The sequence below is a fragment of the Anser cygnoides genome, chromosome 2, assembly GCF_040182565.1.
Source record: "Anser cygnoides isolate HZ-2024a breed goose chromosome 2, Taihu_goose_T2T_genome, whole genome shotgun sequence".
In the NCBI taxonomy this organism is placed as follows: Eukaryota; Metazoa; Chordata; class Aves; order Anseriformes; family Anatidae; genus Anser; species Anser cygnoides.
Window position 1 is genome coordinate 15,487,273 of NC_089874.1, and position 14,210 is coordinate 15,501,482.

The 14,210-nt window shown below is 40.8% G+C and overlaps 1 long non-coding RNA gene across 1 annotated transcript; it reads right to left on the reverse strand.

Moving 5' to 3' along the window:
- Positions 1 to 372: 372 nt before the first annotated feature.
- Positions 373 to 7,342, reverse strand: LOC106042640 (uncharacterized). The gene is made up of 4 exons (XR_001211258.3): positions 6,054 to 7,342; positions 4,689 to 4,883; positions 1,729 to 1,843; positions 373 to 478 (listed from the first exon to the last, which is right to left on the reverse strand). It is a non-coding gene; the product is annotated as an uncharacterized lncRNA (long non-coding RNA).
- Positions 7,343 to 14,210: the final 6,868 nt, after the last annotated feature.

The window sequence follows — 14,210 nt, forward strand, 5'->3', positions numbered from 1 at the left end:
CAAAAGCACCCTGACACCACCATCTTAGCTCAGGTCCTGGAGGCAGAAGATTTACATTTTCTTAGCACAGGACCCCAACTAAATTAACTCTGCCCCTCAGCATGGCTAATTACAAAAGGAACTACTCTGTCCTGGAGCCAGATGAGAAACTGGCTTGGGAATATCTATACTATGTTTTATGGTACAATATAGACATGCCAAATCAAAGCTACTTTTCAGTACAATCTTTCCTGTGAATGCTACTCCCACAAATGTCAGTCAGAATCATATTTCTGACACAAAATGCCCAATGACAGCAACTGCGAAGTGTTTGGGAGTGTGCTGCCTTCCAAATTTTAAGTTTTGTATGCATTTAAGATGTATAGCTGTCAAAAATAGAAGTTCTTCCATTATTCTTTGTCCTTTCAATCTTTTATTTTACAACTAGGCATCTTCTCTCCCATCTGCCTTCTTTCCCACAGATAGTCAAGTCTTCTGCCTGTGGTGCATAAATGCAAAGTAATGGGTTATGTAGGCAGGGATGGAGGGATCATAAGACAACAAAATATAGTAAATTCTATGAAAAATGCGCATATCTAGAATACTCAATTCTGACAACCTAACTGTCCCATTTAAGTCGTAATTGCCCCATCAATGGCCTATGTCAAACTCCAGAAGTGTTGAGGTCTGAGCTGAGGGAGAGAAAAATGTATATGTATATATATATATGTATATATATGTGTATATACACACTTTATATATATATATTGTGTGTGTGTATATATCTATATATATGTATATGTATATATATGTATATATATGTCCTGGGTATTTCCTATACTCTTGACTATAGGTCAGTTCTAAACATCTATACAATTTTCTCTGGGTGCTGCCCAGATTAAGCTTGTGAAAAGTGGTACAGAACACTATAATTCTTTTATTCTAGGTCTGCAGTGTCTGCCTGTCTTATTTGTAGCTGATGGCTAAATTTCTATCTGATACAATTGCTGAAATAGCCTTGAAATGGGAACTGCCTGTAACTGATGTAGTGATGTCTATGAGCATTTGCAGAATCTAAATGATGAGCTCCAAATACTGGCCTCTGCTGGAGTTACACATCCAGTTCTGTTTCTCCCTGTTCCAAAAAGACATATTCAAACTGGTGCAGGCCAGGAAAATCACTCCCAGTTTGATATGGGGAATAGCTTTTATATTAGGAAAGGAGACGGGGAACAAGATTACGTAAGAGGATAGAGATTTAAGCTGTCCTTAGAGAATACTAGCCAGATCACAGCACTCTACTCCCATGACACAGCTGGGTCACATTTGACCCATTCAGAGCATGGCAAGAGTGATTTTGGTTTGTCTGAATCTACACACTTGTGGTAGGTTTAGCCTACGAAGACAGAAGGTGTGTTTACACCAGTGTTTTGATTCAGATCAAGAGTATGCTTTTGAAGTAGATCTCCTGATCTGTTTGCTTCACTTTGCAGAATGTTTCTAGGGAGCACCCTCTGGATTCCTTTCAGATTAAATGTATCTAGCATGTGATAAAAATTCACCTTGTGATCTCCAGCCACTGTTAGGGGTTCAATCCATGGGATCAGGCTCAGCCAAGCAGAGTAGGTAAAATCCCCAAAACGTTTGTAATGTGGATGTGGATTCTTCAGCAACAAGTATCGTTCTACAGATTTGGTCATACTATGCCATGCCTCTGTGTAGACATAGCCAAATAATATGTCTACTTACTCAGAAGCAAACCAAGAGAGTCCATGCTTAGCACCACCCAGATAGATTGTTTCAAAGGCTGCTTATTTAAAATTAGCCCAAGCATTTTCACGCTGCTCTAAGTTAACAACAGTGACTGCAGAGAAGAAATTAAAAAGAGCCATTAGAGTGATGAAGTCCTGGATCATTCTTTCAGCAAGACCATAAAAAAGTAAAAAAATTTTTTAAGTTTTAACTTTTTTGAAAGAATTACACAATCTGACTGCCTATGTTAAACAGGGGATGGGGAAGACTTTGTCATCCCAAGAGTTTCACCCACCTCTGCCTACTTATAAGGTATCATGTGTTACATTTATTTCAATATGGGTTGGCTAAGAACTAGAAAACAGTACTTTGAATAACAATGAAGCAAGAAAGTAATGATTTGAAAGAGAACTTTACTTCTTCCCCTCCCTGTAGTAAACATCAAGGAGCCAAGGCAAGGTCTGTAGCACCGAGCAGGGAACGCTTGAGTCAAAAAAGCGTCCCCCTCCCCCCAACACAGCATCACATCTGACTAAAGCAAGCCAACTTTGGGAAACACAAGAAATGCATCTTTGTTCTTAAACCTGAACTAGATTCAGGGAATCATGTCAATTTAATTTAAAGAGGGTAGATTTAGATTGGATATTAGGAAGAAATTCTTTATTATGTGGCTGATGAGGTAATGGGACAGGTTGCCCATAGAAGCTGTGGATGCCCCATCCCTGGAAGTGTTCAGGGCCAGGTTAGATGGGACATTGGGCAACCTGTGCTAGTGGGAGGTGTCTCTGCCCATGGCAGAGGGGCTAGAATTAGATGATCACCGAGGTCCCTTCCAACACAAACAAGTCTATGATTCTATGGTTCTAACCCAGAAGAAGTATAGGATTATATGTGGAATATCTTTGCAATATAGATAGATATTTGCAATATAGATTATCTCTGCAATATAAATAGGTTGCCCAGGGCGGTGGTGGAGTCACCGTCCCTGGGGGTGTTTAAGGAAAGGTTGGATGTGGTGCTTAGGGACATGGTTTAGTGGGTGACATTGGTGGTAGGGGGATGATTGGACCAGATGATCTTGGAGGTCTTTTCCAGCCTTAATGATTCTATGATAGATAAACATTTGCACGCATAGATGGACCCTCTTTCACAGAGAGTGGGTTTACTTCCTTTTTCAGTCAGTAGAGAAGCATTGGGGAGTTTCTTATGACTCCTTAATTCTTTGTCAGGCTTACAAACAAAATTAGAGTAACTTGAAGGTGGTTGTAAATTTTACAGACTTTTTCCCAGGGGATTGTGTCTTTTGTGGCCTGTCAGAATGTACTCAGCTCCAGCACTTCTGCAATCATTGGAGCACACACAGCCTAGCTGGCACACACACAGTCTAACCCAGCAAGACCATCAATATTTGGGCTCAGTCCTTTGACCATAACAGATCTTTACATTTCTCAGGCATATGCCCCATGCTATGGCCTAAGCAAAGAATATCTGGAGCTGTAATTAGTGTCTGTCAGGGACTGATGTAGCAGAAACACATCTCTTGCATTTCCTAAGGCTAATATGGCAAGAATTAGATTCTGACCCTTTCACTGTTTACTTTAAAAGTTTTGTTAGATTATACTTGCTATACGGTGAATTTTGCAGAAAAGTCTGAGTATGTAGAAATCTCTGAATGGTCAGGAATGGAAAAATCTCTGAGGTACACAGAAGATGAGTGGTTTTGTGATTTGTAAGCAGGACAAAGAGTTTGGGAATTCTGGGCTTCTCATCTGTTCAGGGTTTCCTCTGAGTCCCTGGGAATGTCACTTGAACTTCTGTGCCTCAGAACCCGCATCTCTGAAATGGAGATCATGAAACTACTGACATGATCTGATAATGTCTGTAAAGTCACTTCACATCCTCCAGTGTCAGGATTCTACAGGTCCTAACAATCATTAGTGTGGGCTGAGAGATATACAAAGTGAATAGATAGAGTTCCACTCTAAAAGTTATTTAAGGAAAGTGTGGGTGTAAGACCAATATAAGTCATATTGAAGAAACACACTTTCTTTGTTTTATTATTAATTTCTTACTTGGCATTCAAAACATTGAGAGACTAATGAATGTTAACACTTGTGTATGTTTTTTTCTGTTACTGAGGATGCAGTAGTTCGTAAAAGTTGGACAAGTTTTTAAGGAACAAAGTAGAAAGACATAAACTTAAGAAATTTGAGCAAAAAATAATACCCTCTTGAGGGAGAAACTTTGTTTTTGTCTTTCTGGCTCTACTTGTGACAAATTTAAAATAGCATGACAACTAATTTTTCAACAATGAGGAACTCCAAAAATTTCAGTGTGATTGTTACTTAATCCTGCACTTTTTTTTTTTTTTAATAGTGTTGTTTTGAATGACTTTCTTAAAGTGAATGACATTAAATCATGTATCAGTAACAGCCTTATGGAATTACATCAGGCACCATGTGTTGGCTCTGCCTGCTGTGTCTGCCCGTCTCTTTTAGTGCCACAGCTGTTTAGTGCTTGTTCATAATCAGAATGTCTATACGATTCCAACAAGAAGTAGTAAATCAAGTATCATAATCAGAGTTATCTTGAAAGCCCCGCAGCAGTCACCAAACCCTCTGAATGCTCTGCTACCTGACATTTATCCTACATATGTGAAGGTCAAAGGCTGACATTAGGTCAAATGAGGGATGTTCAGATTGTGTCAAAACTAGAGTGGGTCTGGAGAGATCTGGGACTGAAACCATGATTCAGTTGGTTCCAGGATCAGTATCTTGGGACAACCCCATAAAACATTCTAGGTAAATTTTAGTTCTGTATAGATATAATCTGTACAAGCAACAGAATGAGGAGAATTTAAGCTAACAAATAGATATGCAAATATAACTGTCATTACATATGCACTTTAAGGCAGAATCAGTCAGAACTCATGCCAAGGAAAGTGATCTTGCACCTACCACTGCAGACTGCTTGTTCATGCCTTTATGTCACCATTTCTTTGATTAAGTTCATAAGAGAGTTCATATGAATGGTTTTGCCAGCATAACAGAAAGAGCAGTGGGAGGATAGTGATGAACAGCAGAAGTAGAAGGGTGCTGGAACTTCTTAAGTGACACCAGTAACTCATGTTGCTGTAAAAGTGCAGCTTATGCCTGCAACAGAAAAAACAATAAATCTGTTTTCAAGAGGGGGTAATTTGTGTGACTTGTATGACTACAAGACTCGTCTCCTTATCTGTTCAAGTTTGTGACCATGGGAAAATCAGCAATGGGCTTCCAACAGCCTGATGACTTGACACTGACTTATAGTTTTTGAAGTGATTTTCATATGGGCTTTTCTTCTTGAAAAGAAATGGAGGAAAGATAGATTTGCTTTCACATTTTTGAGATCAGAGGAGGTTTCAGCTGTACTGCCCCTGTAGAAACCTCACATGAGATTTCTGAGACAATGTCAGTTTTGCATTTCAGATGTTCTTGTAAGAATTTCAGCTATTCTTTATAGCATTTAATTTTGATCTGAGAAATTGGATCTTTCTGGCTTGAATTCAGTCCAAAGCCACAGGGAAAGCTGAGGTCTAGAACTTGGGCAAAAATCCCACTAAAAAGACACAAGAACCACTGCTGAGGAAATTCTTATACAAATCACATTCAGTTACACCTCAGTAAAATGCCAGATCAAGTGCCTGCCAGTCACCATGCAAGTTAGATTCAAAACAATGCTGTGGTCACTGGCACACTTTGAGTTGCTATTGTTCCTCATAAGAACAAACTAGGGAAGAATGTGCAAACCAATCAAGGCTCACACACTGGGAGCAAAGCCTGCACATTCAGTTCCCAAAACACACACTGGCAAACAGACCTCTTCAATTTCCACAGCAGTGCTTAAGCTGTTCTGCTTTGACTCAGGTGCCAGACCCATCTGGACAGCCACCTACCATCATTTCTGCTCAGCACCTGCATGGCATACAGGGGCAGAGGGGGTTTAGCTCCCATCTGATCCTGACACTACAGAATGTGGCTGACCAGTCACAAGACCTGAAGCCCTACAGCTCACTCACAGAAAGTCCCACAGATCTCTGTCTTAAATGCCTTGTATCATTAACATGTCTGCAATGGGCACTGAGTGTTGCCCAAAATAAAGCAATGCGGGCAAGACTGAGCCAAGGAGATATTCATGGAGAACCAGCAAAATTTCTGAAAAAGTACAGACTCTTACTTCCCTGCTTGCCATGAGGCTGTGAAAGGGACAGTGGCCACCCCAGGCACAGTCACTGCTTAGGATGTCCCTTGAGCACCTTTGTGCAGCTCCCATAGCTGTCTTACCTCTTCTTTCATTTTACAAAGACATTCGATATAACTGTTGTCCATGCCAATGCATTTTCCTCCTTTTGTTAGTGACACATGTGAAATCGCCTCAAAGGTTTTGAGAGTATTCATTCAGGATTTATGAATGGGCTTTAAAGCAGAAAACCTGCTGTTGAATATCCATGCTCTGTCACACTTTGAAAACCAGTTGCTTAGATGGTTAAAATATAACTTCTGTGAGATGGGTTTCCTCCCACTTGGGCAATTACTAAAAAAAGACTTCGCAGACTGGGACGTCTCACAACAGAGCCCTTCTTCCTGCTTCTCTGCCTATGGCTTCATAAATCTCTGCCTGTGACATCATAATCTGTTGCTGTGGGAATCCTGCTGGTATCACAAACAGGGGATTACGACCTCAAAGTGGGAGCAAACAGAAAGAAGAGATTGGTTCCGTGAGAAACAAAACATCATCAGGGAAGATAAATAGATCGTCCTCCCAGACCTTTCAAGATCAGGTCCTGGAAACCTGAGATCAGATTCCAGATTGCCGTGTCATAGTAACCTTATGGACAGTGTAAAGGACTTGCTAAAGACTCCCTTCACATTCCCCTACAAAAAGCTGGATAAGGATGCAAGGCAGATAGGCATATAGAACAAGCTCTTAGGCAAAGAACAGAAAAAGATCTGTTTTTTAATGATAGGGTAAATACATTCCTACTACATAGGATAAAGTAGCTATATTCAAATATCTGTGTAAACTGAGTTTATACAAAGAAAGTTCCATTCAACCTCAATCTCCTGCTCATTTAATGACTTTTTTCCTTGCACACTCATCTTTAAAAAAGAGCATGCATGAGGTTTTGGTGGTACCACTGTGGAGATCTGTGGGTAGGGTCCCTAATGGGAACAACTGCAAAAGGCACCCTGTGCAGGGTGCTTACATCTGAGCAGCTCGGGGACACAGCAGGTCACAGGCAGGCAGTAGCAGTATCGTGCTCCTTATGCTTGCTTCGGTAAGAGGGAGGAGAGTGCCTGAGGACATTCAGCGCGCCCACGCTAGGGCTGACAGAGATCCCCAAGAGTCTCTGCAGCCTTGGAGCCAAGGTCAGGGCTCACAGGAGCACTGCAGCTGGGAAAGAACACGGGGTTTGGTGCTGTCCTTCAGCCTTTCCACACAGGGCTCCTCCGGTGTTTATCCTTTATTACTAATCTATTCAAAAAGAATACGAAGGAAATGCAAGATCAGTAAAGGCATATGCAAATATAACTTTTTTCTTGTAGGTCATTGCCATAGAAACTATTGCTACAGGATCTAGAGAGACATGGCTGGATCATCAGGGCACAGAAATGAGGGTCTCAGGCTCTTGGGTCCAGTACCATTAACACTTATGATGGTTTGCCCCATTTTCAGACAAATTATTTATATTCCTTTTCTTAGTATTTATATCTGCTAAGTGAGAATAAAAATCCCAGTCCATCTCACTGGAGTATTAATATAAAAATTCATTTTGTGTGGGTAGGCAGCTAGACACGGCAACCCAAGTGCCTTCTTGAGTGACTTTTAAGTGAGGATCAACCTCTGTTACTGACTCAGGCCTAGGGAGTCCTCGCATCCCACCATCCCAAAGACCCTGTTTGTGTCTCGGGATAATAACTGAGTGTCACCCAGCTGGCACTTACTCTTCACCAAGCAATGAATGTGCCTACAGTCACTGCAATATTCTGTGTTGTATCTTATGTGCAATGCTCCTGCACCATGGGAGGCACATGGAGGTCCCTGGAATGGCTCTTGCATGATGCCCAAGTCAGCATCATTCTCGTTCCTCTGGGTAGGTACTGAAGAACTCCACTTTAACTTTGTTTCATTACAGTTGCTTCCCAAATTTTCCTGGGCAGACAAAGATACAGGTAATGTGGCAGACTGTATTACATCTTGAGAGAGTACTGGAGTGGAGGGTACTTTGGAAGACTGCAATAGTTGTTGAAAGCTATTTGCTGTCTGGTTTCTAGGAGACAGCATGACTCATTGCATCTTTCCTTGTAGTCTGCACCTCTCAACCATTTATCAACTAACACACTTGATCAAGACTGATAAAAAATCTTTTAGAAAAATTATAGAGAGCTTCACTATAGAATGGGGACATTAAAGTGTGGAAATAAAATGATTGCTGAAGATAAGGTCTGCTCCACCAGCATTGAAGAATGTAGGCTCACATTCATCCCGAGGGATTTATTAGTGGAACTCCCACTAGTGCAAGTAATAAATGCGTGCATAAATCCCTTTGTATCTTGACAATTTTCCCTTAAACATGCTTTCACTGAACTTCCTAGTCAGCAGTCTTTCTGTGTGTGGGGTGTGTTTATGTCTTTGAATTACTATTGCCATTATTTAATTCAGCGCTGTCTAAATATATTGAAATTAGAAAAGAGCCTTAATTTTAGTTGAAAAGTATCATTTACATATGCACACCTTTATAATGACAATAAATAACAGTAATAGCAATAAAAACAGTAATGGTCCAGAACATGATTTCAGAACTGCAAAAAAAGCAGATGTGGATTTGGTGCAGTAATCATAAATAAGTAATAGGTTGCAATTAACACATTGCATTTCAAGCTTTGAAAGGAAAATGACACTAGTGTGATAAGGCTGTTTACTGCAGATCGTTTGGAATAGAGGTGTAAATGGCATATATGACATTTCACAACTGTATATGCCCAGAGATTAGAATGCAGGAAGGAAGGCAGAGACATCACATATAGATTTCAAAGGAAAGTTCAGCTATTGCTGTAGAATGTAAAGATTAGGTCTTATAAAAACAGCATTCTGAATGCCTTTTCTGACAAGCAAGAAAATGTCAAAAATTTGATTCATCAGATGTTATCTTCACTATACATGAAAAATATTCTAAGACCTGACAAAGCTCAGAAAGCAGAAAGTAAAATAAAATAAAATAACATAACATAAAATAACATAACATAACATAAAATAAAAAGACAACTTTGCTGCCAAGACAGAAAAAATAAATAAAAATGACCACTGAAAATGAGAAAAGTCCTTTTTATGCAAATATAGGCTTCCATTTAGAGGTTCATGTGGTGAAATACTCCATTCATGGAATATTTTAAAAGGCAGAGCTGAAAAGTATGGGTGACATTTTCCTAAGTGTGTACCTGCTTTAAAACTGTAAACCCCATTTTTACTTGGTTTAGACATCTGTAAGTGACATGTTCAGGATGGAGACCCTAAATGTCATGGATGTGCACCAGAGGATGCAGTTTCAGATCATCCAGACCTACTCCTGAACCTAGGAGGAAACCAGGTGAGGGGAGTTGTATGAATGAAAAAAATGAAGACCCAAACTCTGGCTGAGGTCCCTCTCTTGTGCCGCCCACCTCACCATGAGTGCCGGGGCAGCTGCTCCCCGTGTAAACCAGGGCTTGATGCTGACGCGTTGCTAAGCCTACTGGAACCAGAGACGGCTTCCTCCTGGCCACAGGCTCCATGGTGCCACGGGTGGGCAGTCGGCAGAGAAAGGGGGCAGCCGTCCGTGCAGGGCAGCCTGGTGGAACAGCCGGGGGCAGCGGCAGCCTGGTGCCGCCCTGCCCTCTGCGCTTGGACCTGTCGCTCTGTGACTCATGGTGAAGCTTGGCCTTCTTTCCCAAGCATGTTTTCCTTTCACTACAAAGGCTGGATAATGAAATACTTCATCCAGCTGAAAACTTTACAGTGTTGTTTCTGTAAAATTTCCACCCGCATGCCCACAGAGTGTACACCAGACTAATTTTAAAATGTGTTAATTTAACCAGCAAAATGACTATTTCAACTAAATGTGCAGCCTGCCTGCTAGATGCACGTGCCACTCTACTGATATGTGTTAGGATTACCTTGGATATTTCCAATTTAAATCATTAAAAATTAATACATGACCCATTTTGCTGGACAGAGCTTCAATTCCTGTGCATATCTATTAAAACTATATTTATTTATTTATTTATTTTTGCTACAGCATGAAGCATGCAGCATACAGACACATTTACTTGGGGGGTGTGGGGAAGGCTGGTGGCTGGGTGATCTGTTCTCCACTAGCATGTGGGAGAAGCAGGTTCTCTTCCAATCCTCTTGTTCCCCAGGCTGTCATGGGCACCGAGTGCTGCAGAGATAGCAGCAGCAGCTTCTCCAGCTGATTAACCAGAGACAGTGACAGACTTTAGCAGGAGTGCTACCCAGCACTCCAGAGCCAGAAGAATAGTTGCCTCAAAATAGAAGCAGATGGGGCTGTGCAAAATGATGGGACTTTGGAATTCAAAAAAAAAAAAAAAAAAAAGTGTGTTAGTGGGGAGGGAAAGAGGGAATTGTATATCTCATTTTAAAAGGAATATGTACACGCTGTCTCTCGCTATCTTTTCCAGTAGGAAGATAAGGAGGTCAGGCTGTGCTAAAACATAATGAGCTGTGGTAAACTGTGATTTAAAAATATGTTGAAATCTTTAGTAATAACAGTAGAAGATATTTGTGAAAGTACTATATTATAGATCATTTATATAGGCATAGTTATCCTGATAAAAAATCTAAATGGGAACAAATATTTTTTCTGTCATATTTTGGACAAGCTAAATGGACTGTATGAAAAATAAGGAAATGCCTTATTTCACAAATCATTCTTGAGTATGGAGCTGGATTTGAAATTACTCACTGAGATTTCCTGAGTTTTCTGGTGTAAAGACTGAGCTCTGAAGTCAGTAGTCCTGAGTCTCCAGCAGCTTTTACACCAGGGTAACACCTTACATCTCAGTGAAATTGCCCATGATCTGTTCTCTGGCAACTGAAAAGAGAATTTTCCTCAAAGGAGGGTTTCCCATTCACTGTAGACAAAAATAAGGATTGGACTTTAATTTATTGATATGATCCCAATATGACAAATATATATCTTAAGGGCACGTTGCAGGGTTTTAGGACTGTTTTATACTGTGCTGACATGGAACTTATTTCTTCCCACACTACATCACAGGTGTACTGTAGTACTCTCCAAAATACTGAAAATTATGTTTACTGTAGGATTCAGCTCATCTTTGGTTAAAAACCTCGAGAAGTTCACACTAGAAAATGAGACTGGACCCGCTCTCTGACTCTGAGCTAACTTTCTCAGATCCATACAATTCTCTCAGTCCCCAAAGCAGACTAACTACATTAATTCACTTACTGAGAATGTGTCAGGCCCACGCTGAGCCCTGAGCTGTGTGTGGGCACTGTCTGGGAGAGCATTGGGATGTCACTGACGGTGCTCACAATCTGACCATATGGATGGTCATGTGCCGGTGTGCAGGGCTTTGTGATCGCCTGGCTCCGCTGAGTGGTATAAAAATAGTCTGAGTGTCTAAGTCCCTCTTCTCTCTCTTCAACACCCTTCTCAGATAAATCAACATCTAGAGATGCCCATTTCTCCCAATTGAGTCTAGAAGTCGTCTATGGAGACTAACTCACACCTAGACTTTACCTTTCTCATGCCTAATGTGAAGTGTCTGCTAGCCAGAGTGTTTCAGGGACACCAGATACATCAATGAAGACAGAAAAAGGAGGGCAGATTTCTTGCTGTGTGTGTCTGGATTTAGTATCTGGTAAAGTTGATTCTTTGTGTAAAGAAATAAAGAGTGAAAATAAGGCAGTCTGTGCCACATGTAGATCAATGCAGAAGCAAGCACTCACTGAGCCAGGCAAGATGCTGACACCATGCCTTTTGCCTCTCTGCTCTGTAAGCAATATAAACAGTAATAGACATTGTATCATTTTAAATTGCTTCGGCATTGTAATGCTGATTTTAGACTTGGTTTGAGCCTCCTAGCTACTGTGGAGCAGAGAATATTTACTCTCATCTTAGAAGATCTTACCTGGCGAGACAGAATGAGCAGCAGTCAATACCATTAGGGTGAACGAGGCCCTTCTGCACTCCCGGCAATTCTTCAGGGCATCATCCCTGCAGAGCTCTGGAGAATCTCAGAATCAACTGGAAAAACAGAGTAATGGGCATGTCAGCGCAGACTGATTAATCATCAGTCAAGTCAGAGTTTGGGGGACACACGTACACTTATCCTAATGTAAGGAGAGTAAGCCCCCACTTACTGCTCCTGTTACCTAATGCCCGACATAGCCTCAGTACTCACTTAAGCCTGGCAGAGACCCAGGGAGAGATGCTGATACTCAAAGCTGCAGTTGCTGATTCTTAGAGTGTCCCTTGATGCATCTGATTAAAGCAAATGATCGATACTAAACTTTGAGAAAAACTAGTGTGGGGATGTTACAGATGACAGCCCATGAATAAATAACTCTGATAATGGCATTTGTCTTACTATAAAGCTCATTCATAATTTAGCAAGAATAATGCCCATTAAAGAACACCTAGAATGATCACTGCCAAAATAAAGACCTATTTGGTTTCTATCTTCTGGGAACTCTCTCATAATCAGCTCAGTATGGAAAAGTGGCTACAAACTCTATATAGTGATTATAAAAGTAACTACTTTCCATTTTACCTCCTCATTTAGTCTTTCTTCAGCACTTTTTGGATGTCTGCTTTTGCTATATGTCCTTTAACTTCGGGGAAAAAAAAAAAAAAAAAAAAAAAAAGTCCCATCTCTATCTCTGTTTCTTAAAAAAAATAAAAAATAAAAGAAATAAAAAATAAAAAAAATAAAAAATAAAAGGAACGATTTGACCCAGTCTCCACTGAAGCCATCAGAAACTGATTTAGGTTCCAAAGTTAATACCATGGGAATCTTAAAGTAAATATTGCTCTTTATTAAGCAAATCAGTGTTGCTGTATGCTAAATTTAGAGGAAGAAATAACCCAGTTATGTCAGAGAAGTTATATACTTTAATAAAATGGAGCTTGAATATTCATACTGTACAGTTATGTAACGCCTATAAAACGTTTCCTGCCCCTCCACCAGAAAAACAGTTTGCAGATGTGTTTTAATCTCGAAATACTGTCTGTCTAAGGCAAGGGGAGAACGGCAATACCAGAACCTTGCTCTAACAAAATACAAGTGGTTTGTATTTTCACATAAGGGTTGTGCATATGCACTGGCACATCTGTTCACTATGCAGTCCCACAGCCTGGAATGGATAACACTGACTTCAGGGATTAATGCCAGCCTCACTCGAATAACAAACACTTGTACTCTAACAGTCTTTGCAGCGCTAAGCAGGATATGTTTCTGTGGACATCATGTCAAAATGCAGAGTACCAGCTGATCCTGCCCTCACCAGGTGATCACCTGTTTCTATTTAACATCTTCTATTTAACAAGTATAGTATAATGGTGATGGAGCCAAAGAGTTTCAAAAGCATCCTGGAACAATACTCCATGTGGAAAATTACGGTGTCCCATAGTGTTTCGCATCTACCTCGACTATATTAAACACTACATAAAACAATCCAAATTCCAGACGTTCTCTCTAGATATTGTAAGTATTTATGAGATCAAAAACATGCCAGAGCTTTAAATCCGTGATTCTGTATAGAAACTTTGGTTTTCGTGCAATACTAAGCTTTCAGCACACTCCTCTCCTTCCCTGAACATGGCACAGCTACAACCCGGAATATGACCACAAATGTCACCACTGTCTCTTCTTTTGAGTCAAAATACAGAAAAGGAGGAGGGTGTATAACTGTGTGCTCCATAGCTCTGCTTTCTGAGATCAAATAGTTCAGAGGACCACTACTGAAATCCGGTCACTCCTGCAGATCATCTCATCTGATGCCTCTGCACACAGTCCCTGGCAGTGCCTCTTCTGCCTCTTGTGCATAAGGATCAACACCAGGAAACAGTCATTGCTAATTGGCATTGTTTTAGCAGTCACATAAGTAAGAGAAACAGTTTCACAGGCCTGAAGGAAAAGGCCAGGGAGACTTGTAAGAGGGCAGGGATGGTGGATCAGCTCCCCGCAGTCCCACCAACCACAGTGTTTACTGAGATCTCAAACAATGCCCAGGGTTTGCACTGCTATCCCCTTGTACCACCATCCCCTGCATTACTGAGGTTTCACTCTCTCTTTCCAGGCTGTTTCAGCCCCTTTTACAAGCTTAGGTCTGTAGGAATACAGAGTAGGGTGCTGAGGTATCAGGGCAGATGGATGCAGCAAAGCAGGAGACAGGGCAGGGGAAAAAATCCGGAA